Here is a 22,975-nt window from a genome sequence, read left to right on the forward strand (position 1 = left end):
ACAGTGATCATTTTCAGTTATGTTGAAGTTCAGAGCCAAGTACTATCTGTGCTGCCAGAACTGTGGGAGCCTTTTGTAAATACAAAATGTGATCATTGTCCATGAATAGATTAGAGAAGGTAAGAAGAAATGCCAAAGAAGACGTTCAACAATACTGGAATTTTTTTCAAGTCGTAAGTACTGGCCAGCATTACTCAGGCCTTGAATAGCATAATAAGGAGAAGAAGCCCAATTTGAAGAGACAGAAGGCTCTGAATGGCGAGGGATGGGAAGCCCAGATATCTAACAAAGAAAACACGTTTCCTGGGAGAAGCAAATGATCACGAGGAAGGAGCATTTAGATTTGGCAAAGGAAGCTACTAGAGTCTTTAGAAAGACTTTTTAGAAAATAAGGGTAATGAGATAGGAGGGAAAAAAAAAAGACTTGTGCAGAAGACATGTGAGAAAAGATTTCATAATGCAACTCAGGAAACACATAATCTTTTTTCCTTTCTTTTTTGCCCACAAGGAGAACACGCTCCGTTTTGCTTTAATTTCTTGAATTGCTGTGGTTTTAGTAGACTCTCATCCTTTACTGGCCCTTCTATGCCTGTTTATAGATCCTTTTCCTGGAGCTGTCCTACTCTGCAGCTGAAAATATTCATTTCTTCTTGGAATTAGGACAGAAGCACACTCTTTAACAATGTATTTTTGCCATCTTCTGAAAAACGTAGGTTCAATGAAGCAGACTAATGGGGTATGCAAGTCAAAGTTTGTTATAAGAAGTTAAAAAATAGATCTTGCAGTTTTCATAATTTGGTTAGTGCCAGATGCTGAGTACAGATTCTCAGAGACAGCGGAGAATTGAGGAAGGTTCAAGAACCCCATGGAAAGTGTTATGATAGCTGACAAACACCTGCTGGAATAATTCCAGTTGGTTTACTTAATTAATATTTCTCATATATCCCTATTTTAGCTACTTTTCTTGATTTTTTCACAGGTTCTAATACATGAATATTATTCTTGGCTATGAAACTATCACATTTCAACATAAGATGCATGCTTAAAGGCTTCATTCTTCCTTCTCTATCCCTGAACCAGTTAGATTACTGAATCAGCCCATTTCTGCTCACAAGATCCTCACAAGACCTCATGTGATCCTCATTGACCATTCCTAACCTGGAGGAAAGGTTTTGATTTCACCAAACCTTGATTTATTCTAGGCATGGATTTGATGTGGCATGTAAACTGCTCTGCATAATTAAGGTCAAGGTTGGGGAAGATTTGGAGCAAGGCTTACCCCTTTGCCCTCCTTCCTTGTACTGTAAACGTTTCTAACAATCACAAACATTCTTCTCCGTGATTTAAGACGTAGTTTTAGAATCATTCTAAATAGAACATTTTGTGGAGCCACTGCCAATCAAAAGAAATTGATAAATATATTCAAGTTTTTACTCATGGCTCCAAGGGATGGGAGAATTGAGAAATTGTAATCCATCAAAGTCACTTAGGTAATTTAGGTTTCCCCTTTCTTTCCCTCAATAGTAGAGTTTGACCTTCATGGTATATGTAATTACTTAGCTTTCCTTGTGTCCGTGTACATGGGCTGATCAACCATATTTAGATGTTTGGATACATCCTCTGAAGTTCAGTGAAGAGCTTAAAAAATAACAAACTTATGAGTACTTAAGAAAAAAAATCAGTAAACTTAATACTACCAAGTGGTAATTATTTTAAATATCCATTTGCCAAAATAATATAAACAGGTTAAAAATTAAAGTTAACCACCGACTTCTACTTCGGTGGTTAACACCTTCCAGTTTTTAGATGCGCTAATATCTGCAGATCGAATTTAACACGTGTAGCTTTAGATACGTCAAAGGATATTATCAAATTCCTATCAAAACACTGAAAGGTCCAAAAAGTTAATATTTTACAGTTCAGAATTTTATTTCTTAAGTCTGCCTGTGAAGCTGGGAAAATGCTTTTTGAAGTTCTGTTTTCATCGTCCTAGGAATTTAGTCGAAGAATGAAAGATGCTTTCAAAGATTTATTTATGAAGATGTTCATCAAAACTTTATTTTTTTAAATTTATTTATGATAGTCACAGAGAGAGAGAGAAAGGGGCAGAGACACAGGCAGAGGGAGAAGCAGGCTCCATGCACCGGGAGCCCGTCGCGGGATTCGATTCCGGGTCTCCAGGATTGCGCCCTGGGCCAAAGGCAGGCGCCAAACCGCTGCACCACCCAGGGATCCCCAAAACCTTATTTTTATAGTCAATGTCCACTACTTTACTTTTTATGCCTAGCATAGTGCCTAATACATAGCAAGCACTCAATAAATATTCTTGAAAGAATTATAGGAGAAAAGTTGGAAATTTCCGCATTGGGGAACTGATTGAATAAATTATGAATTGTGGCTTATACATATTATATAACATTATATGGACATTAAAAATGTTCTGAAGACTCTTTAAAGTCATCAAGGGAATGTTAAGACATTGGAAAGAATGTTAAGCAAAGAGAGATGAACTTTACTGCAAACTTTATAAATAGATGCACACAAAAAGGCTAGAAGGAGAGAAGAAATGATTGAAGTGGTTTTTGTTTTTTTTTCTTTGTGCCTTTATGTTGCAAATTTTCTATCATGAACATGTATTACTTTTGTAATCAGAAAAACAAATGTTGAACATATTTTATGATCTGCTAGCATTCTGATCTGTAATAAAAATGTATCCATTAAAAAAACATGGAGTGTAAAAAAAAATAAAACCATGGAGTATAATAAGAAAAAAAACAAAACAAAAACACTGAAAGAGACCATCGAAAGTATTAGCGAAATCCAACAAAAGTGGTTTGGCTTTTAGTCTCTGCATGTCATCCAGTAAATAAGACCCTTGTCAAGCATTCTTTTTAAAAACTGAGTACTCTGTAAGCACATCTGATTTCTTCATTCGCTGCACTGCCAAACTCAGTGGCACAATCTTATACTTGCCTATTTTTCTTCTAGTACAACATATTTAACTTACTGTGTTGATTGACAGGTGAATTACTGGCACCTAAAACTATACCTGCCACATAGTACTGATCAATACATTTATTAAATAAATTTAATTGATGTGTCATTTTTAAAAAGCCAATTAGATAATTCTGAAGAAGAAAGAGAAGCAGTGGGCACTCAGATATTTTTTTAAGTTGCATGTTTTTAGCTGCCCAGGTGCGTGCATATCTCTGCAAGGTGCATTGATTCATTCATTCATTTCATAACTGCTACTGGGTTTCTCCTGGGTATCTGAATCCAATTAAACATGATTCTTGATCTAAAAGATTTCACAGATTAGAAAGGAGCTCTAATACAGCTGATAATACACTATGACATGGACAAATTCAAGGTGATAGATTATATCTAAATATCTTCAGATATCTCAATAGGTCGTCTTTGGTAGCCTGGTTTAATTTTCAGCTGTTTGCCACATGACATTTCACATGAACTAAATGCACGTGTGTGTATTTTTAGATAATGTTTATGTATGTAGAACTCTACATGAGCAAAATACGTATGTGTGTATAGTCTTATATATGTGTATATACATATGATTTGTTTCTTTTTTTTAAACATTTTTTAAAAGATTTTATTTATTCATGAGAGACGGAGAGAGAGAGAGAGAGAGAGAGAGGCAGAGACACAGGCAGAGGGAGAAGCAGGCTCCATGCAGGGAGCCCAACGTGGGACTCGATCCCGGGACTCCAGGATCACGCCCTGGGCCAAGGGCAGGTGCTAAACCACTGAGCCACCCAGGGATCCTCATATATGATTTGTTTCTAAAGGAGATGGGAAGAGATTATTACAAAAGTTCTTGAAAGGCAGCCTAGAGAATGAATTACCTGCTTTGATAAGCAGTCTAAAATTATGTTTCAGTAGAACATAATTTTAAAATTATTTCTTAGAAAGTGAATTTATTTCCATTTATTCTTGTGTATGTGTGTTTTTCTGGTACTTGAAAGTGCAGAAATTTAAAAAGTTACAGGTAATGCATTAAGAAATTATAGTATTCATCATAGAATTTGAGATAAAAAATTAACTTATGTACATATGTGATTAGAAGTAAGTTTTCATTCTAGGATAGCTTCTGAGCTAAAATGTCCATCAGGTTTCAAAGTATGGAATTCAGAGCTGGAAGAAACCTTTGAAAGTATGTGAGATTTTATGTTACAGATGAGAAAATGGAGGCTCAGAGAGTTGAACTGACTTAATGTCAAGAGTAAGGGTAAAAATCCCGACAAACTCAGCATTCTCATTTGTAGCCTGGAGTTCCTAGTACATTCAGCTATGGTTAATTTAATTTGGTACTCTATTTTGTCTGAAGCTCTGGAAGGGATTTCTAATGTTACGTGCCATGTTTTCATGGGTTACATAAAAAACAAAGAATAGCATTAGCTAAACATGCCATTCAAGATACACTTAGACAACTTTTCCTGCAAAACGTTTTCCAAATGGGATTCAATTTTTTTTACATTCTATTCTAAATCCCTTAGTATATTTTAAGTCAGCACACTGCATATTCTTACATTAATTTATTTCTAGGAAGAGCTGAAATGCATGACAGTATTGATTTCATCCCCAATACTTTCGAGATCATTCTCTAAGAAACATGTGAGTTACAGTTCAGGTTTTGCAGGCTTTTGAGATGTTCCTTTTATGTAGATCATAAAAAGGAAACGATGGAATACCTATTGGCTTCACAAACAATTCCTATAGAGAGACTGAAGATGATGGGGCGGTGGAGACTGTTAAGCACTTTCATTATAGTCTAATTAACATGACATGGATTAAAGCGGGTCAGAAGATGCTTAATTCATTATATCTGGTGATGATGATCATGATGAATAAGATTCCTATTATCTTTTAGAAAGGTATTTGATCATGCCCTAGACATGATAAGGGAAGAGAAATGTTCCTATTACCTGGTGTTTAGAATTGCTAAAAGGTAGCAGAGACACAACCTGACCTTCAAGGTAGTTTGAAATGTGCCTGCTGTTGCTTTTACTGCCCATGTATCCTGTGCCATTGAGTATAAGGAAATGTGGTGCAATTACTCATTAGTTGTCACTGGCTTATTTTTAGCACTTTAAGCTTGGCTGGGTCCCTGCCTTCAGACACTCCTCCTGTTTCATTTCCTTATTGTCCAAGAGTCTGACAATTGCTTGCCTGTGCATTGTTAGTCTTGTGCTTTTTCTTCTGGAAGATAATAAAGGTCAAATATCCCCCCGGACTAGTGAAGTATTTTCAAATCAATAAAGTTGAATTCAAATGGCTTAGAAAGTAGGATTTGTAGGAAAAAGGTCCAATGTTTTGTCTCTCAAAAGATTGTGAGTACCAGAAGGTTTTTTTTTTTCTCCATTAAATATTTTTGGCTTACACAAACAAGGCAATCTACCCACTTTTCGAAGTTGTTGAATAAAATTAGAGAAAAAAAATAGAGTAATTGATACCTTCAAGGCACAAATCTTGGATCATATTCACAGTCTCTGGGACAATTAGAAAACTTTGTGATTTAACTTATTCTGTTTTATTTCAGTTATACAAACATGAGCCTTATAGGATAGCATTAATTAGGTGAAAGTTTATGAAAAGAGTTTACTGATGGTTAAATAAGCAAAATATGGAAAATTCTTATGCTGCTTGTTACTTTACAACATCAAATTTTAAAACATGAAGTGCAGCATTTTTAGTTTCTTTTTTGGTCTTTTGGTAAACTGTTGGCTGTTAGAGGTTTATTTTTTGTTTGTTTATTTTTATTTCTTTTGTTAAATCCTTCAGCCATTTTTAAATGGCATTTATTATAAAAAAGAAGAGTGACTTTGTTTTTGTGCTTAAGTATCTGATAATAGGTTTTAAAATAGCTGATACTTAGGTTTTACTGGAAGTTCTGTCAATAAAATTTTCCACCGAAGTCAATGAGTATTCGTGTATGGGTCTACCTTCTTTTATTATAGATTGGTCTCATAAAGTTTGTTGTGGACAACCAGACATGTATGTGAACTTTCCTTCAGAAACATCTAGAAAATTGAGTCACATCCAAAATTGATTACCTCAGAATGGAAAGATGCAACTAGAAGACATAAATTCTGTAAAATTATAAATTGGAAAAAAACTTCATTAAATCTTATGATCTTTGAGTATCATAAGAATAGTACATGCTTTTGATACCTTGGAAGTCTATCATAGGAATATGGATACAGTAGCTCAAACACTATAAGCTTAAAATGGCCAGTCTTTTGAGAGTAATACACCCTGAAAATATATAATTAAGATAAATCAACTTGGTCAGTTGTTGTCAATGAGGATAACTCACCAACTTCTTTCTTAAATTCATAATTTAATAGTTTGCAAACACATTAATAAATTATTTCACCTGTTAAGAGAGATTAAAAAGATAGTTGGTTATTAATCTTAAAAAAGTATTGGAGTAAAATATACATGCATAAAATTTGACCGTTTTTACTTTTTATACAGTTCAGTGGCTGTTTTAAGAATGTATACATTCAGTGGCCACAGGAAGGGAAAAGAACCAGGGCTGGAAGGAACAACTTGGTGAGTACCAAGTTGCAGAGAGTCACCACATGCCTCACTGGGTCACAGAGCAAAGTACTGACTGCCGTGGTCAGGAGGCAGAAGACAGGAGTGAGGGGAAAGTATAGGTGAGGTCAAGTCCTTTATTGGGGTTTCTGTGGAAAAGGCAAGGGTAGTAACAAAGGTTCTTTGTTTGACCAAACTTTAGTGTGGCTCTTGAAGCCTATCCTAGGGTCCTCTAGTACTTCCTTGTCAAATCCAGTTGTGTCAAGAATCCTGATAAGCAAGACTCCCTTATCCTCCCTCTCTGAGCATTCTCAATATTTAATCACGTTCCTCCTTTTCCGCCATTCCGAGGTGACGTCTAATCACCCTGGCCTGTCTTCAAGAATCCTTGTTAGGTCAGTTTAGCCAGATCACCCCTGACCCTGGTTGTTTCCTCTTAGCAATTTTTAATTCACTAACCCCACCCTCTTATGTGGGTATAAATTCCCAGTTGCCCATGCTGTATTCTGAGTTGAGCTCAGACTCTCCCACTGCGAAATCCCATTTCATGGTCCCTATCTCTATTATGATCCTAAATAAAGTCTGCTTTATGGTACTTTAATGAGTGTCACTGAATAATTTTTTTCTTTAACATAAGACAAGATAAACAGTGTGAGATTAGCTGTAATAACTTCAGTGGACTTTGGACTATGCAATAGTCTCTAATTTTCTGGTACCTGGTTTCAAGATGATTGAGACAGAGGAAGTATTGTTTTGCACTAGTTAGTTTACATATAAAAGATGTGCTTCCAGCTGAGCCTTTTGTTATCTCTGAGAATTGGCTAGTCCTGGAAGGGGCAGGCTCTAACAGAGAGGCTCTCTCCACATGACAGAGCAGAAAGATAAAAAAAATAGAAAACCCAGCTAATAAAATTGACCCTGTGATTAATGGATGTAAATAGCCAAATACGGAATCTAAGAAAATAAAGAACTGTGGCATTAAGTGCATTGACAGTGTGCAGCAATCAGTACTATCCATCTCCACAACTTTCATCTTCCCAAACTGGAACTCCATACCCATTAAACAGTAACTCCCATTCCCCACTCTCTCAAGCCTCTGGCAACTACCTTCCTACATGGATACATACAGTATTAGTGTGACTATTCTCGGTACTGTATATAGGAGAAATCATACATTTGTTCTTTTGGGACTGGCTTATTTCCCTTTAGATACATCTTCAAGGTTCATCCATGTCATGGTATATGTCAAAACCTCCTTGTTAATGACTATGTATCACACTTTATTTATCCCCTCTTTCATAAATGGACACTTGGAGTGCTTCTACCTTTTGGCTGTTGTGAATAATGCTGCTCTAATCATGGGTTTACAAATATGTCTCCTTGAGACCCTGCTTTTAAATGTTCTGGGTGGATGCTCAGAAGTGGAATTGCTGGATTTTATGATAATTCTATGTTTAATTGTTTTGAGGAACCAGTAGTGATGTATTGTATTTCACTGAGGTTTTAATTTTCATTTCGTAAGTGATTAGTGATGTTGAACATATTTTCATGTGTATACTGGCCACTTGTATATCTTCTGAAAACTGTATATGTAAACCTTTGTCATCTTTTAATAGAGTTGGGTGTTGTTTTTTAATTGTTGAGGTATATTTTTATATATTCTGGATATTAATTCCTTGTCAGATAAATGATTTGCAAATATATATACTTTATTCATTTTGTGGGTTGCCTTTTCACTTGGTTGATTGTGTCCTTCACAGTTGACTTTTAATTTTAAAGAGCACCATTTTATTTTTGTTACTATTGCCATACGCAAGAAATTATTACCATATCCAGTGTCATAAATCTTACTCCCATGTTTTCTTCTAAGAATTTTATAGTTTTATGGAGGCATCATGATTTCAGATTTCAAGCTGTACTACAAAGCTATAGTTACAAACACAGTATGGTAGAGGTACAAAAACAGACACATAGATCATTGGAACAGAATGGAGAACCCAGAAATGGATCCACAAGTTTAGGGTAAACTGATCTTCAACAAAACAGGAAAGAATATCCAAAGGGGAAAAGACAGTCTCTTAAAAATGGTGTTTGGAAAACTGGACAGCCACGTGCAGAAGAAACTAGATCACTTTCTTACACGTTACACACAAATTAATTCAAAATGCATGGAAGACCTAAATGTGAGACAGGAAACCATCAGAGTTCTAGAAAAACACAGGCAACAACTTCTTTGACCTAGGCTGTAGCAACTTATTAGACATTTCACTGGAGGCAAGGGAAACAAAAGCAAAAACGAACTATTTGGACTTTATCAACATTGAAACATATGCAAAGTGAAAGAAACAATCAATAAAACTAAAAAGGAGCCTATAGAATGGAAGAAGATATTTGCAAATGACATATCTGATAAAGGGTTAGTATCTGAAATCTATAAAGAACTTGTCAAACTCAATACCCAAAAAACAAATAGTCCAGTTAAGATATGGGGAGAGGACATGAACAGACACTTTTCTAAAAAAAAAAAAAAAAAAAGACATCCAGGTGGGCTTACAGACAGATGGAAAGATGCTCAACATGACTCATCATCAGGGAAATAATCAAAACCACGATAAGATACCACCTCACACCTGTCAAAATGGCTAAAATTAACAAGAAACAATGGGTATTGGTGAGGATGCTGAGAAAGAGGAACCATCTTACACTTTTGGTGAGGATACAAACTGGTGCAGCCATTCTGGAGAACTGTTTGGACGTTCCTCAAGGTTAAAAATGGAAATACCCTGTGATCTAGCAATTGGGCTACTAGGTATTTACCCAAAGAATACAAAAATACTGATTCAAAGGGATACATGCACCCTGATGTTTAAAGCAGCATTATCAACAATAGCTGAACTGGAGAGACCTTAAATGTCCATGACTGATAAATGGATGAAGAAGATGTGGGGGGTATGTGTGGGGTGTGTGTGTGTACGTATGTGTGTGTGTCAATATTGCACTGTATGTTAACTAAGTAAAATTAAACTAAAAAAAAGGACAAACAGTGTATGTTCTCACTCATTTGGGGAATATGAATAATAGTGAAGGGGAATATAAGGGAAGGGAGAAGAAATGTGTGGGAGATATCAGAAAGGGACACAGAACATAAAGACTTCTAACTCTGGGAAATGAACTAGGGGTGGTGGAAGGGGAGGAGGGCGGGGGGTGGGGGTGAATGGGTGACGGGCACGGAGGGGGACACTTGACGGGATGAGCACTGGGTGTTATTCTGTATGTTGGTAAATTGAACACCAATAAAAATTAATTTATAAAAAAAAAAAAGACCAAAAGCTCACTAAAAATAAGCTTTTAAGTCTAAAAAAAAAAAAAAAGTTTTATAGTTTTAGCTCTTAGGTATAGGTCTTTGACCTATTTGACTTACTCTTTCTTTATACAATGGAAGGTAAGAAGTTGACAACTTATTGACAAAAAGCTAAGAGTTTCAATATTGAAATTATGTGCTACACATTGGTAAAATTTCTTAACAGATAAGTGATGGAGCCATGACATCTGGAAAAGATTTCTGTTTCTTTCCCTCATCCTCCTTTCTCTCTGTTTCTGTCTCTTTCTTTCTCTGTCTCTCTCTTTATCTTTCTCTCTCTTTCTCTTTGATTTTCTTCCTATGCTTTATCCATAAGACAAAAGTTTGAATTAAATGTAAGAGACTTGGAATATAAAAACTCTAACTTTTTGTCTTTAGCGTCCTATGCTTATTTTCTTTATATAACTCTCCTTGAGCCTAATTGTAATAATTATGTTTCAGAATTTTATTATACTAAAAATTTTTGTTGCAAAACTGTAAATCAATGAAATCTGATCCTGCTAGATAGTTTTCTTCCTTAGGTTCCGGTAATCTTCACTACAACAATTCCTTTATAGCTATTTACTTACCTAAAAAGTCTCCTCAGATCTTAGAGAGTCTTGTGAGTAACTTCCACTGTAAGGTTGAGTAGGAGATTAGAACTCCCTTAAGAAGGCAGACAGAGATGCCACTCTTTGGAAGTAAAACTTAAGTAAAAAATGGAAAAAGTCCCTGTGTATGATTCCATCATCAAACTACTGGTTCCAAAAAGGTGGATTATGAAGTAGTAACTCATGGTAATTCTGAGACATAATGAAGAATCGGGTCACAGTGGTCTGGCTTTTACTGTGAGGGAATTGAGAAACCACTTCAGGGTTTTGAGCCGAGGTGGAACATAGATGACTTGAGTTAAAAAAAAAAAAAATCCCTTTTGGGGGAACCTGGGTGGCTCAGTGGTTGAGCACCTGCCTTCAACTCAGGTCATGATCCCAGGGTCCTGGGATTGAGTTCCGCATCAGACTCCGTGCAGGGAGCCTGCTTTTCCCTCTGTCTATGTCTGTTTATGTCTGCCTCTCTGTTTCTCCTGAATAGATAAATTAAAAAAAAAAACAAACAAACAACAACAACAACAAAAACACCCTTTTCTGTTATGTTGAGAAGAACAGGAAGAAAGGGATGTAAGTAATGGAACCTGTTAGAAATCTAGACTAGTAATCTAAGAGATTGTCATGTCTTGGACCAGGGATGTTGAGAGAAGGTGATGAAAATTGATCAGATTTTACACATATTTTGAAGGCAAAGCCAGAAAGATTCTTTTGGGGGGAAGAGGGTAACTTGGAAAGCAAAACAGGTTAAAGTTGACTGCAAGGTTTCTGTCTTGAAAACCTGGAAGGAAAGACTTGACATCAGTTGAAATGGGGAAGACTATATAAATCAGTTTTGAGGAGGAAGGATAGGCGTCCAGTTTGGGACATATTAAGTTTTAGATACCTGTTAGCCCACCTAAGTGGAAACTTTAAATCAACATTTGGAAATATGAATTGGGGTTTCAGAAAGGAAGCTAGCCTTGTATATAGAAGTTTGGGAATCATTGGCACAAGCATGAAAAAGGAAAATATGTAATTGGATAAAAGGAAAAAGATTGAGTCCTGAGGTAACCTAACATTAAATGTCCTAAAAAAAAAAAATCTGTTAAGGTTACTGAGAAGACACAACTGTTGAAGTACAAGAAAAACAATGAAAATGTGTTACTCTGAAAGCTAAGTGAAGAAAGTACATTTAGGAGACAGCATTGATTGACATTTTCAAATATTGAGAGGTCAAAAAGGATGTGAACTAAGAATTGCTCACTGGACTTTGCAATGAGGGGTAATTGGTGACCTTGGTGAGAGAAATTTTGTAGTGCTGGAGGTTAAATCTAGATTGTGTGTAGAATAGGAATTGAAAACAAGTGCAGACAACTTTTTAAAGTAGTATGCTGCAAAGAGGAACCAAGAAAACCAAGAATTGGATAGGAAGCTAGTTTAGAAAAGCAGAACAAAAAGAATAAACATTAAATATCAGTATATTTGGATGTTGATGTAGTAGAGCAAAATTTGCCATCTCAAAATATATCTCTTTGGCATGAAAATTATTTTAAGGTGTTATTTTTAAGAAAAGACTCAAGAATTTTTAAAAATCTCCTTAACTGCCCAAAATAATTTAGATAGGGTGCTTGCACCAAGAAGGCAGCTTTGTTCTCAGACTCTTCCCTAAAGCATAGTAAAAATTTGTTTACTAAACATTTGCTTTTCTTATCTTCTTGTGAATTGTCTTGCTCTTCTTTGAAGTCTTCAAGCCCTATCCCCTTCTGAGCTCAGGGCTGCATATAAACCTCATTTGCCTGACTGCCTATAGGTCTTACCTTAGGGGCCTGCATACATAAGTAATACAATTTGGTCTTCTCCTGTTAATCTGTCCTAAGTAAATTTCATTGTTAGATCAGCCAGGAGAACCTAGAAAACAACAGTAAATTTTTTTCCTCCCTGCAAATTAGAAGGATTGAAGAGCTAGGAGGAAATTGATGAAAAAGGTAGAGAACAATTAATGAAGTTGTATCATTAAGTAAATGAGGAGCTTTTTGCGAAGTCAAGAGATGGGTTTTAGAGATGAACAGAGAATTCACCTAGACTAACAGGAAGGAAAGGGTGATCAGAGTACAGAGGTACCTGCACCTCTGCTTTGTGGGTGCTGCTTTGTGGGTTGATGTAGAGGTGAGCTTCTCTTTGCTGAATTTTTTCGAAGAATTAGGAAGCAGAGTAGTAAGCTTGCACCAAGAGCCAGGGAGGAGATATTTGGGAAGTACAAGGTACACTCTAATAGCCAAGGAAGGTAAATGGACTAGAGAAATAGAGAATAGCAGCAAGATATTTCAGTGGTCTCCAAGAAAACCTGTAGGTTCCACGATTTGCTAGGAAGACTAACAGGACTCAGCTAGTAGTTGTACTTACCACTATGATTCATTACAGCAAAAGGCACAAAGCAAAATCAGCAAGGGAAAAGACAACTGAGGCCAAGTCCATAAGAAATCAAGTATAAACTTCTAAGAGCACTTTCCCAGGAGAATTACATAAGATGTGTTCTATTTGTTGAGCAACTAGTTGTGACAACACACATGAAATACTGTCTACCAAGGAAGCTCCTTAGAGACTCATTGCCCAGGGTTTTATTGTGGGCTGGTCATGTAGGCATCCTCTGTGTAGCACATATTAAAATTTCAGACTTCCAGGAGGAAACCAGCTGTTCAGAACAAACCATACTGTTTGCACAAATACTTAAGATCCAATGAGCCATTCTTATCAGGGAGTGGTTGGAACTTCTCCTGAAATTCAAGTTCCCAGATACCAGCTAAGAGGTAGCTTTGCCAGCAGGCCTTTCTAAGGACAGCAGTCTCAGGTCTGCTATGTTAACTCTTGTGTACACCAGTGTGGTAGTCATCGTTTTAATGTGAAATGATAACTGAAAGACCAGCATAGATATGGTTTTCTCCAGCCACTGTCAGACACAGAAAATGAGAGTTGGATTTAACTCCCATATTGGTGTTGCAAGTGAGCATGATGAATCAACAGGAAATGCAAGCAAGTAAGAGTGTATAAAAGGAAGTTGCATATAAGCCTGCTATGAATCTGCATGAAATGCAGATAAATCTGCTATGAAATGTAGGCTTGGGGGGAGAAAGAGAGCATTGATACGTTGACTAGTGAGAGGATAGCAAAACTAAGCATGAGGTCAAGGGCTTGTTGGAGAATGGAGACAGAAGGAGACAGAAGGAAGATTATGTGGTGATCAGAAATATGGCATGGCACTGAGATTGTGGAGGAGGTGAAGACCAGTTTTGAAGACCCATTGGCAGCAATGACTGAGGTAGTGTGAAGGACAGGATCATTGGAGGAGAAGAGGCCAAAAACTTCTAAGCCAGAGTACCAGAAAGCTCTTCAGCGTGGATATCACCATTAACCTAAAATTAACACAGTAGTAGTGTTGGAGAGAATTATAATGAGCTAGGAGCTGATACCATTGAAAAATGGAGCAGAAAGAATTGGAAGTAGGTTGGTGACTGAACAATTCAGTACAGAGAGTAATATGTCTGATAACATGCAATTTAAACTTGGGATTGAGAGAGGTGGGAGGAAGAGTGAGCCAATGAGGAGAACAGCAAGGAAGATACATGTCCCATTTTGAAGGCCAGTCCAGGGGAGAAAGACAACCATCGCTTTCCAGAGCTGGGTGGGAAGCAGAGTCTTCAGGGAAAGGTAGGCATTAGCTATATGTAGCCAGAAAGTGAAGAGGATGCTAAGAGAAAGTGTTGAGTATAGACTTTTGCTGCTGGTAGACTATGATTCCAGAAAGTGCAAAAGAAAAGTTTTGGAGATAGCTGGTACACGGAGGTGGGAGAAGATGAGGAAGAGAGATCATGTGATAGCCTTACGATAATGAAAGTATGGGAAATAAGTAGTGATCTGAGAGTCTGAGGGCCCTTGTGTTGACTGATATAAACAGGGAAAGATGGCCTGATGAGATTGGTTCTAGCTTGTGTTGACTGATATAAACAGGGAAAGATGACCTGATGAGATTGGTTCTAGCAGGTTCAGGGAGTATAATGGCTTTGACCAGGATAGGTAAATGAGGGCTTGTTCTTTGGCCTTTACTTGATGCCTTTCAATAGAATGAGCAAAATCTGGGAGAGCTGGCTCTTACTTTTGAACTGACAACTTGGTTGGTAATGGAGGCAGAAGCCCTGTAGTAGGAAAGATCATGGTCTTGGGTGAGGAGTTCATTCTTGACCTCTGTTGGGGACAAGGTGACTTTACATGAGTGAAGTGATCTTTGATGAGTTTCTCAGCCTGGGAATGCTAAGGTATAGCTTGGATCTTTATTCTTTGGTCCTTAAGCCTTTTTTTTTTTTTCCAATGATATTACCTGATTTAGAAGAGAGTGACAATGGAGATCTGTTTCGTAAACAGTTTTAGAGCTGATTTGAAAGCCTGAAATATGGAAGGAGAACAGCAACTGAGAAAGAGAACAGTGTCTGCTCTCCTCTTTTTACCTCCTTGATTTTATTGGAGAAACAGAATCATGAAAGAGCCGTAAAAGCTTGAAAAGGAACGAGAAACAAAAGCTATTTCCTTAGAGTAACTTGGTAGCGAGGCTTTATGTTCAACTCTAAGTTGTTCTTGTATGATTGAAAAAGAAAATACAATGAATGCAGTCACCAGACCGGGTAAAATAATTATATAAGAGTTTTAGCCAATTAAGACAATATAAGTGAGCTTTTGGATTTTTCTTTTGGAGTCAGTCTTATACATTGTCCTCAGAGAAAAAGGACGTTAGCATTTTTCAGTGGACTAAGATATATTTTCATGTTTTAACTTAATCTCAGCCATAAAACATAATGTTGTGCTATAATGAAAGGTTTATTTATACTTTGTATCTATATGTACTAGTCTGTCATAAAGGTTGATGTACCTGCAACATATTCCATTCTATTTTTCATGCTATGAAAATTGGATTTAAACGCAACTGCCAGGTTGGATAAAGCTTTTATTTCACACAATTCAACCTGTGCATCTGACTCTTCTATAACAACTTTACATTATACCCAGTCACAGAAATACCACGGGAACTGACCCTGTTCATTTGGTCTGTCTTCAAATGTTCTATTTTCTTCCCATTGGAAAACTGATTCCTGTGTGATTTCGAGCTTTTTCTGGTGGAGAGTTGTGCTGCTTTGCAGCTGGTTAGCACTACCTGAGGGTATGGGTTGGCTTTTTAATTAAAATGGAAGAAGAGGGGATCCCTGGGTGGCGCAGCGGTTTGGCGCCTGCCTTTGGCCCAGGGCGTGATTCTGGAGACCCGGGATCGAATCCCACGTCGGGCTCCCGGTGCATGGAGCCTGCTTCTCCCTCTGCCTGTGTCTCTGCCTCTCTCTCTCTCTCTGTGTGTGACTATCATAAATGAATAAAAATTTAAAAAAAAATAAAATAAAATGGAAGAAGAGTTGGTGCTTGGTGTTGGGTCTGTGGTTTGCTTTCCCCATGAATTACCTCACGGTTGCCTTTGAGAATTTCCTTTGTCTCGAGACTCCAGAAGACAATGCACTTGGATCTGAGGTGCAAAGGTATGGGTGAGACCTAAACCACTACTGAGAAAATACAGGATGTTTGAGAAAAGGGGAATGCAAGACTGTGAAGCTCAACAGTGGGATTGGAAATGTGTTAGATAGAGGTGGGCTTAAATCCTGGCTCTGCCTCTTAATAGCTATGTGATCTTGGGCATATTAACGATTCTGAGCCTCAGTTTACATACTGCAACATTGTTGGGAGAATTAGGGTTGCTTTTTATGACGTTCTAGCTATATGGTTAAGTAATATCTTATTAGAAAGATTTATATTGCCGTAAGACAGTGCACTGAATTTCTTCCCAAGTTGTAAAATTTTCCTGTTCCATTTTCCTTTTGTTCCTTAAGGAAAAATGTAATTTCTGATTTCTCTTTTCTGTTTAAACCATGAGCATAGACAATTTTATGCTCTAGAGTATACCTTGTTGGTGACTTGCCTGACTTTGGAGTCAAGCCCTTGTTTTGGATGCCTCTGAGCCTCTTTTCTGTGTGGGTATCACCTGGAGGGTTAGTCAGTATGGCTGCCCTAATGTGATGTAGCAACTTGTTTGGTTTAAATCCAAGGCTGTCAGTTGACAGCCATGCCACACGTATGCACACTCGCATTTGCTTCTCTGGTAAAGACCTGTGACAGCTAATTTCATGTTTATTCATCTTAAAAAAGTTATCTCCAGTTTGTAACAAACTGACCTTTATACTCTAAAATAAAAACTGGATGCTGTTGTGAGATTTATTCTGTTGGAAGTTGCATGGGTAAAAAGGATCAGCAATATGGTGATTTTTTTTTTTTTAAACCACAAAAGAACGGTAATTTCATTGTCCTTTTGTGAGAAATGTAGAGAATGGTTGCCAGGAGACTAAATGGATCTTAAGGTACTCAATGAAAAAAAAAATCTCTCACTAGCTACAAAAACAAAACCTGCAAATAGAAAATATTCACAGCAGCATTCCCCGATGGCTGGAGCTTTTCACTTGGTTGGACACACCAATAAAACCTGTCAAGAAAATAAAGCTAGATATTTTATGCGTCCACATATTTTGAGGATAAAAGATGGTGAAGCTCCCTCTTTCAAACTTAGTTTAAAACAAAAAAGGAAAACCTTCAAATTATTTCAACCTCCAGCTTAACTATCTATGGTTGTTTGGCATCAGAAGATTTTTATTTTGCCCCTGCCTATCATTATTTTTTTATTGTTTATATTTTCTTGATTTTCTTTGTGACCACTGATGCTTTTTGATGATGGATTTGGGGACAGGCTAACTGAGGCCCATCCACAGCCTGGAGTGTTTTTTTTATTCTGCTGATGATTTCTTGTTCTTCTTAATTTCCCTTGGTCTATACATGAGCTATAGTGTGGTAGCTGCTACTTCATCAATCTTGTCTTTTTTTTTTTCTTTTTCATAGAACATAATAAATTCTGAAGAATGCTTCTAGGCTTTCTCTGTATCTGAAAACATACTGGTCCTTTGCAAAACATACATTGGTTTTCAAGGAAAATTTACCTCCATGTTCACAAAAGGAAACATTAATATAAAACTCATTGAATATTTTTCAGGGATCAAACCTAAATGCCTTCATGAATCAGACACATAACAAATTCATGAAGGCAAGAACATAAAAAAGAATAAAGAGTAGAACCCGGGTAACAAAATACTATGATTTCTGTAAATGTATGCAAGTTAATTATTTTTAAACATTGCCTAACCAAGCCACTGCCATCCCTGTCCTGTCAAACTGTTGATGACATGTGTTGTTTCCATTTAATTCTTGCAGTATCTGATTGGGAAAAATTTTAATCTCATTTTATGGATAAGAAAATTGAGGCTCAGAGAATTTAGACAATTTAAGGCCACACTGAAGTTCAGAAGGCAGAGATTTGAAATGGAATCAAATCTAAGATTAATTCCTTCTGAATGGTGCTCCTTCTATAGCCTTGAATATACCCAGAAGTGGATAAAGCAACTCATTCATCCAAAAATTATTATGTGTCAAGGAATATTTTAAGCATTAAAAAGGAAGCACACAGACACCTGGGTAGCTCAGGGACTGAGTATCTGCTTTTGGCTCAGATCGTGATCCTAGGGTCCCTGCAGGGAGCCTATTTCTTCCTCTGTGTCTCTGCCTCTCTCTGTGTGTCTCTCATGAATAAATAAATAAAATCTTTATAAAAAAAAAAAAAGGAAGCACAAAATCAACCAGAGAAACTTCTGCCTTAATCCTAGCAAGGGGGAAACCAACAAACAAAATGTCAGGATACAATATTACTTTTTATTATTACATGATACAGAGAAAAATAAAACCAGGAAAGGGAATGGAGGATGATGGGGCAGTCAATTTTTGAAAGGTGGGATGGGAATGACCTCAATGAGTGTGTGACATTTGAGAAAAGGCCTGAAGAAGGGGAGGGAATGAGCCCCGTGAATGTTTGTGGTTGGTGTGTTCTAGGCTGAGGGAGCAAGTGCAAAGGCCTTGAGGTAAAAATGTGGCAGCTATGTATTTGAATACTGGAAATGGGAGAAAAATACAAAGATAGTTAGTGTCCTCTTGAGTATAAGGAACATCAAAGAGGCCTTTGGGACCAGAGTAGAGCACTGGGGAGGAGAGCAGTCAAATGTGGAGTCAGGGTGCTGATAGGGAGATTGGATAGGGCCAGAAAAATCACTGAGAATACTTTGGTTTTCATTTTGAAGAGATGGGAGATGGGAAGGGACAGGAGGATGTTGGATTTTATTTATTTGAGACACACAGAGAGAGAATGCATGGGCATGAGCTGTGGGAGGGGCTAGCTTCCTGCTGAGCAAGGAGTGGAATGCAGAGCTTGATCCTAGGACCCTGGGATCATGACCTGAGCCAAAGAGAGAGAGATGTAAATGACTGAGCCACCCAGGCATCCAGCACTGGAGGATTTTGAGCAGAGGGGTCACACAATCTGACTTGGGTTTTATAGGGATCTCTCTTGTTAACTTGTTAAGATTAGACTAAGTTTAGAGATAATGGTGGCCTGGACCCTAGTGATAATAATGAAGTGTATGAGGAGGGATGACACCCTATTTGTTTTAAAGATAGAACTGGAATAATTTGCTGATTAAATATGGGATTTGAGAGACGAAGGGGAATCAATGACAAAGATTTTGGCTTGATCCCCTGGAAGAATGGCCTTGCCATCAACAGTGATATGGAAAGCTGAGCAGGGGCAGGTATGGAAGGACTAGGTGTGGAAGTTAAGTTTCAGGCATTTTATGTTTGAGATATCTATTAGATTTTTGAACCGAGGTGATAACTGGATATACACATATGGATTTGAGGAGAGAGATGGGCTGGAAATATATATTTGATAGATGTCAGCCAACATAAATGATATTTAAAGCCATGAAACTGGATGAGATTATCAAAAAAGTGTGTGTAGATGGTGGAGAGCAGAGCTCCAAGGACTGAGCCTGGGGCACTGCCATATAAAACTGTCAGCTTTTGCTTTAACGTATAGTCTGAGGTAATGATAACACCTGAGTTCAGTCTGTGGATTTTTAGAAGCTCTTAGTGAAGTATTTCTTTTTAAATTTTGTTATGACATTGTTCATCTCCAACATTTGGTTTGTTTTTGTGGGGATTTTTTTTTTTTTTTTGCCTTAAACTCTAATTTATCCAATATTCTTCTACTTGAGCTGACTTTGGGTTAGTATTTCACAGTACAACTTTTTAAAAAGTACATTTTTGAGAAACTATGTTTTGGATTTTCCTTTTAAAACAGAGTATACACTTTAATTAGTTTGTTGATTAATGTTTGTTTTCTTGGAATCAATTTACTTTGGGATTGTAATTCAATTCACTTGCTCTGGTGAGAAATTGAACTTCTGTCAGTCTTGAAGATAGGCCCTCCCTTCCAAGACTCATTTTGTTAGTGTTCTGGAGTTTTCTGCAGTGCCACAGGGTTTGTGGGAGGCAGTGATCTTGTGGCTGTTATTCATCCTGTTCACATGGGTTCTCATGGAAGTGTGCATTGTTTGGGCCTGTAGCCCTTTTAGGTCAACTGGGAGTTGGGCATCCTACTGCAGTGATCTGGTGGCCAGTTATGGATCAATAAGTCATCCTTTTCTAGGGTCTTGATAACTCCCTTGGGGATTGCCAGAGTCAGGCCTTGGTTTTCTAAATCCAAGGTCCTCAGACCTATTTTTTTTTCCCCCTAGACTTGTTTTTATCTCTTAGCATCAGAAAGTTGACCTATATCTTTATAGGGGAAAACTATATCTTAGTTTGGGGAAAACTTGCCTATTCATCCCAACCATTTTCTCTGTCTCTGAGGCTAGAACTTTTGGAAACCAGATGTGTAGAATTCTGGAAGGCTAATTTAGCTTTTTTTCCTCACCATGTGTGTGCCTCCCTAAGAAATGATGAGGGACGGACACTGCTAACCAGTTAGGTACAGGAAATTAAAGGAAAACAGAATAAAATACCTTTAATAATATTCCTAAATATTACCTACCCAAAAATGAAGAATAGACCTTTGAATCCACATCTTGAATTTAGATTTGAGGTTCATGGTGTCTTTAAAAGCAAGCAAACAAGCAAGAGGAAGGAAAGGAGAGAGGAAAGGAAAGAAAAAAAAAAGACAGATTTATAGGATCAAGGACTCTTAGGCTAGTTTTGGAATTCATTAAAACCGGGGACTCCCTGAAATTGTATATAGAAAGAAGTTGAATACACATGTTTGCATGTTTGTGGGGAACTAGAATGTTGGTAGAAGATTCACAGCGTTAATAATACTTTTAAAAGCAGCTATGGTATTCATATTTGGGGAAAAGAAGTTTAAAGTTATTGGTTTAAAATGGTTTTGTTTGTCTTTTTCTCTTGAATGGGAAGAGGCTACTGACAACAAGTTCATATAAAACATAGATTATTTATGAAGTAAAAACGGAGGGCAAATGAACATTTTAAAAACTTCAGAAACCAAACATCTGAATTGTTATAATGGATATTTAAATTAAAACTTTTAATTTTCATGGTTAAAATTTCCTATAACAAATGACATCTATTTTAAAAGACTGCATTAACATTGTTTTCTTGATTGTTTCTCAGCATTATGTATTTCTGTTACTATAGAAATTTGTAGAAATATATCTACCCATTCCCATTTTTTTTTTTTTGGTGAAATACCTGTTGAAAGGGAAGTGATAACCATGACTTTACTTTGTGTTATCTATATTTATAAATATATATTTAAATGTATATATTTATCAGATTATTTTAATGAAGATATTCACTGGTAATTTAAAATTTAACTTGGAACATTACTTCTTTTTTTTTTTTCTAAGATTTTATTTGTTTGTTTGAAAAAGAGGGGAATTGGATCAGGAGTGGGGGGAGGGGGACAAGTAGACTCCATGCTAAGGACAGAACCTGACAGGGCTGGGGGAGGGGGCTCCATCATGACCTTGATCATGATCTGAATTGAAATCAAAAGTCAGATGCTTAATTGACTGAGCCACCCAGGTGAACTCTGGAACGTTACTCTTAAGATTTACATTAAATGGACATATACCATATAAATGAAGTTATTAAATATCTCTCTGGGACAATATTTATCTTGTTGAAAAATTTAAAAAAAATTTCTCCTTGATGCAGAAATATTTGTTCCAGTGAACAATTACTGATTTGAAAATATCCTAAAGGAAAAAGACTCCTTCCTGTAAAACATAGTGAGTTTAGGTTGTCATGGTACACATTGCAACTGTTGGAAGCTATCCAAATCCTCTGCTTGGATATTATAATTCAGAGTTAATTAATAGATTCGTATGTATCTGTATTCAGAACTACTCATAGGCCGTCTGATATTCTGAGCGCAGCCTGTGTGCTGATTTTTTGCTTCCTTAGAGCGAGGTAATAATTGTCACAAGGTGAATATCTCTAAACTGCCTCTAAAATAACCAAAACCTCATGATAAGGAATTTACTTTCTATGAGCCTTGAAATGCTACTGGTTGGATACATGGCATTTGCTAATGTACTTAATGTCCAGGATTTCATCTTTTTTCCTGCTTCCTTTCAAACTTTGCCATGATGATCAAAATTGTCCTTAGCTTTCTACTTGGCTCTTGTCTCTCTACTTGAAACACCCTGTTTGACATGTCTTTGATCTTCTTTGGTTGAAGTTCCCCCATGTGGATTCTCAAAAATTAACAACCAACTAAAGAGTCAGGTACTAAAAAGACTCCCTTCCCCTCATCCTCTCTTTTTAGTGATATAAATTTATTCTATTCTTTTCCGTGTACCCAACATATATTTAGAACAGTCTTCTTATTGGCTTTACTGTTAATTTATGACCTAATTGGAGATAAAATCAGCATAATATAAACTACCCAATTATCCCAAGGGATCCCTCTTAATGTTTTTCCCCTTTACCGTGGCTGTCAAGAAGCTCAAACATAACCTATTATCTGCTATAGCTTAAGATTAGACCTACTGGCTTTATCACTCTCATCACTTATTACCTGATACATGTTTTCTTAGCATATATGATTGATGTTTACAAATTATTGAAAAAGTTTTATAGACCTCTGTTATTTTGGGACATAGGTTCTAACGATAATTGCTCTTGACCTAACACCATCTCTGGGATTGACCAGAGAAGACAGTCCTGGAACTCGGACCCTAGAAATATGCTTCCATGTAGGGATCCATGTATGGCTTGTGCAAGTCAAGTATGGAGTGCCAAGAGTCTAGTCCTGGAGCTTCCAGATTTCCCTCCCTCTCAATCCTTCTGAGACTTAAAAAGCCTTATCTGAAGTTAGCAAGGGCCCAGAAGGAAAGGAAGACAGAATTCTTTCAACCTGCTCCTGCCTAAAGGGAGCAAAGATTCATGGTATTTTTGGATGAATTTGTATATGGTCTTACTGTTTTATTGTCCTTTCCACCTAATCAGGAAT

Source organism: Nyctereutes procyonoides, unplaced genomic scaffold (genome assembly GCF_905146905.1).
Source record: "Nyctereutes procyonoides isolate TBG_1078 unplaced genomic scaffold, NYPRO_anot_genome, whole genome shotgun sequence".
NCBI lineage: Eukaryota > Metazoa > Chordata > Mammalia > Carnivora > Canidae > Nyctereutes > Nyctereutes procyonoides.